A 4,660-nucleotide genomic window follows, 5' to 3' on the forward strand; every position below is an offset into this window, starting at 1 on the left:
TAGGTACCGTGGAGGCGCGTGGCTTAGTGGTTAGAGTGTTGGACTCATGATTGTAAGGTTGTGGTTTCGATTTCTGGAGCGGGCTACGCGTTGTTCTTGAGCAAAACACTTCATTCCATGTTACTTCAGTACGCTCAGCTGGCAAAAATGAGTAATCCTGCGACAGAGCGGTGTCCCGTCCAGGTGAGGAACTTATACGCCATGGGAACCGGGAAACCGGCCCTTATGAGTCTGTATGACTCAGGAACGAACTTTACTTTACTATGGTGTATCAGGTAGGGATAGCACTTTTGATAAGGGAACACGTCGCACTATTAGGGGTGGCACCCACACTCACCAGTGGATCTAAGTAGCAGTTTGTATGCAGCGGTGGCCACGCACCGGCTAACCATCTCAACAGGCAAGCTAAACCATATGAGGGTAGCTTACGGGTTTTCTTTTTTTTCTTTTATTTGTTTCAGTCATTTGACTGCGGTCATGCTGGAGCACCGCCTTAAGTCGAGCAAATCGACCCCAGAACTCATTCTTTATAAGCCTAGTACTTATTCTATCGTTCTCTTTTGCCGAACAGCTAAGTTACGGGGCCGTGAACACACCAACATCGGTTGTCAAGCGATGTTGGTGGGGGGTGGGGGGGCAAACACAGACACACAAACATACACACACACGCATATATACATACGACGGGCTTCTTTCAGTTTCCGTCTACCAAATCCACTCACAAGGCTTTGGTCGGCTCGAGGCTATAGTTGAAGACACTTGCCCTAGGTGCCACGCAGTGGGATTGAACCCGGAACCATGTGTTTGTAACTTTTGGTAAGTTAGGGCTTGCTTACTTGTGCATGTGACGATTGGATCTGGCGGACACTGCGGAAGAAACCTCCGTGTGTCAGCAGAGGGGAAGGCTGCTGCGACAACGAATTGTAGAGTGCAGACAGCAAGATGAGGAACGCAAGACACCCATCTCTATCCCGAGTCGTCTTGACCTGGTCTTGCCACTGGATTGATGGTGGTCACGGACTAGAAAGCGAAGTTGATGGTGCCCATCTCTTTCTCACTCTAAACAGAGTCACCGCGCAAATCATCAGTCAGTTCCAGGTTGATCAGATGGTCATCGTTGCCCCGTCGGAGGAACATGCGTATTGTAGACACATAACTCTACATGCCATGTGTATGCAGAGAGAGAGAGAGAGAGAGAAAGAGAGAGAGAGAGAGAGAGAAAGAGAGAGAGAGAGAGAGAGAGAGAGAGAGAGAGAAGAGAGAGAGAGAGAACGGTTACAAAAGTTATTTCCTTGCAGACTTACTAATACCCTTTCCAAAAGAGGTTTTATTACCGAAGTGCCGGATCTGTGAGTTTTATTTCGTGAAGAGATTAAAATAGAATAAAATGAAAATAAAAACAAAATAGCAATCACTGGCTGCCCAAATGACCAATTTTTGTAGGAATATATCATAGTGTCTTGAAGCTAGAGTTTAACTAAAATAAAACGAAGAAAAAGAAATGTTTTATAGCTTTGAAAACAAAAAGATTAAGAAAAAAAAAAAGAAGAGTAATATCAACAAAGTACATTAATGTTAACAACAACAACGGCTATAATAACATTAAGAAAAATAAAAAAGAAGCTTAAAATGAAAGCAACAACAAGAACAAGAACAGCAACAACAACAATAACTAAAGTAACAAGCAACATAAAACAAAACACGCCCCAAAAAACCACTTACAAGAAAAATATCCAGAAAAAGGATCAGAAAAAGAAAAGAACAAAAAAGAATATCTTGAAAGAATTAAAACATGCTGGAATGGTAAAAGTCACGTAACATCTTAAAATCTTCAGATAAGTCGTAAAATATCAATTAGAAATGGTGTAAAATGAAACCGGAGCTGGTGGTTCGGTAGAAATGGTGAAACAGGCAAAAACAAAATGACAGGATTCTAAACAACGGAATGAAAAGAGATAAGGGAGACAAATCTGGGCCAAGAATACCTCTGCCGGGATGAAGTAAATGTCATGGAAAGTCCTTAGAGAAACTGGAATTAGTAAAATGTTGCGTAAATGTCGCAGTACAAACGATTTTTAATTGAGCTTTTGTGCAATGATAGGGTTTGGTAGTGGCTGTAAGAATAATAGCAGTTGAGGTGGTAGCGATAGTGGTGATCGGCGTTGTTATTGTTGTTGTTGTTGCTTATTCCTAGACCAGCAAATATCGAACAAAAAAACAAAAAACATTCAACCTAGACATTGTAGTTTTTTCACAATAAATTGTGGACCCGCGGTCGGGTTTTGAATTGCTTGGCGGGATTTGAATTGCTTGGCGCAGTTTGAAACTAGAATGCAGAGAGCCGGAACGCCTAGCGTAGGGTATCCGTCATTTACTCCAACACTTCCACGAATTCATTGCCCATATATATATATATATATATATTTTCATACACACACGCACACACACACATATACATACATATACCTATACACACACACATATATATGTATATATATCTGTGTCTGTGTGTGTGTCTTTGTGTCTGTGTTTGTCCCCCCCACCGCTTATGCTTCCAGTGTTGGTTTGCATATGTTTCCGCAACTTAGCGGTTCGGTTAAAGAGCCCCATAGAACAAGGACCAAGCTTAAAAAATATTTCTGAGGTCGATTCATTCGACTACAAGTTCTTCAAGGTGATGCCCCAGTATGGCCGCAGTCTAACGACGGAAACAGATAAATGATAAAAGAAAATACACACACTGGATTTATTTCATTCACTTTTTCATCAGTCTATTGACTGATGAAACCAATTAATTAATCGATTGTTTGCTTAATTATTCGGTCAATCAATCAGTCCACTGGCAAGTCCTTTCGTCGGCATTCACGCCCTCATGAATGACGCACCTTCTCTATTCCAGGTCTGCTTCTGGTTGTCGCAAATATCTACAAAATGACTTTCACAAACCCAGGTGATTGATTTATTGACCAGACAATTAATCCAGCTAGCGATTTGTTAATTGCTTAAATGGTAATAAATTGACTGATAAAAGAAGTGAAATATAGTCTGTGCGTATGCTTATTATTGGTATAATGATCCTCCCGAATAATAACAAAATCTGTTTCAACACTCGAGTTCACATCAAGAATCTTGCAAACCAAGTACAAAAATGATATATACTTACTACATTATCTTATTAAGTCAGTAAGTGAGATTGAAAGGGGATTTAGTTGTTATTTTTAGTAGGTCAAGCGACTACATACATACTTCCTCATTAGTCCGTGTTTTTGATATGTTGGTTGTATTAGTGGTTATAAATGAATTGAAAAGGAAGAAAAAATATATTTAGAAATCGTTATACACACGAGATAAAAGCGGTGAGTTGGCAGAATCGCTTGCACGTAGAACAAAATGCTTTCTGGCATTTCTTCCGGCTCTTCACATCCTGAGTTCAAATCCCGCTGAGGTCAACTTTGCTTTTCGTATCTTCGTTGGATTTAGTGATAATGTCGCGAACGACGTGGAAATGTTAACGATAATGATAAAATTGGTTCTGATATCACTATATTTGCACACACAAATATATATATATATATAGTTACTCATGAACAAAGAGAAAATACAACAACGCGAGGACGTGGAACAAGTATAGCTCAGGAAAGGAAAGAAAGAAGGAGGATTTAACGTTTCGAGCGGAGCTCTTCGTCAGAAACATAGAAAAAGGAAAGGTCCAAAGAAATGAAGACGGAGAAAGAAAATCGCCAACGATACACACGCGGTCACATATTGGTGTGTGTGTATGTATGTATATATATATATATATATATATATGTGTGTGTGTGTGTGTGTGTGTGTGTTGTACTGCATGTAAAAAGGTATTTTTTCATACTGTCACTATATTTATAACAAGATTTTTAAATTAAAAATTCTTGATTATAAGAAAAAAATTTTTATTGTGCAGTTAAGACAGAGCTTTTCAGACATGTGTGTGTGTGTGTGTGTGTGTGTCTGAGTATTTGTTGGGAACATAAACATAGAGACGACTCCATGTTCGTTTAAAGGACGTCAGCAATAGACGTGGAATACCTTTCCGTGAACGCTGAAAGGTGGGAAGATGTTATAGGTGATCGCTCCAACTCGAGACTGCAAATAGACAAGTTTTAAAAAAGACGAGAGAAGAGCATGATGCTTACTAAGGAAGAGAAGCAAAATAGAGAGCAAAAACAACACCAGGACAAGACAGGCAGAGACAGTGCATTCAAACGCAGTCCTAGCAGCCGGGGCTGATAGTCACATGGAGTTTCTACAGACACAATAGAAACTGCTCTAAGAACAAGAAAGTAACAAGACTTTTGAAGAGCAGATCGAGTCTTGAGAGACTAAAGATTACCCCTGTTATATATTTTTACATACATACATACATACATACATACATACATACATACATACAAACAAAAATGCCCTGTTTTGATGTTGAAGTTCCAATGAAGGAGCCTTGGATCTAGGTTAGGAACCGGCTCTTTCTCTATTGGCAAGAACTCTTGAAATACAACTGAACAATGACATACATACATACATACATACATACATACATACATACATACATACATACATACATACATACATATGTATATGTATATGTATGTATATGTATATGTATGTATATGTAGTGGAGGCGTGT

This window comes from Octopus sinensis, linkage group LG2, assembly GCF_006345805.1.
Source record: "Octopus sinensis linkage group LG2, ASM634580v1, whole genome shotgun sequence".
Lineage (NCBI taxonomy): Eukaryota > Metazoa > Mollusca > Cephalopoda > Octopoda > Octopodidae > Octopus > Octopus sinensis.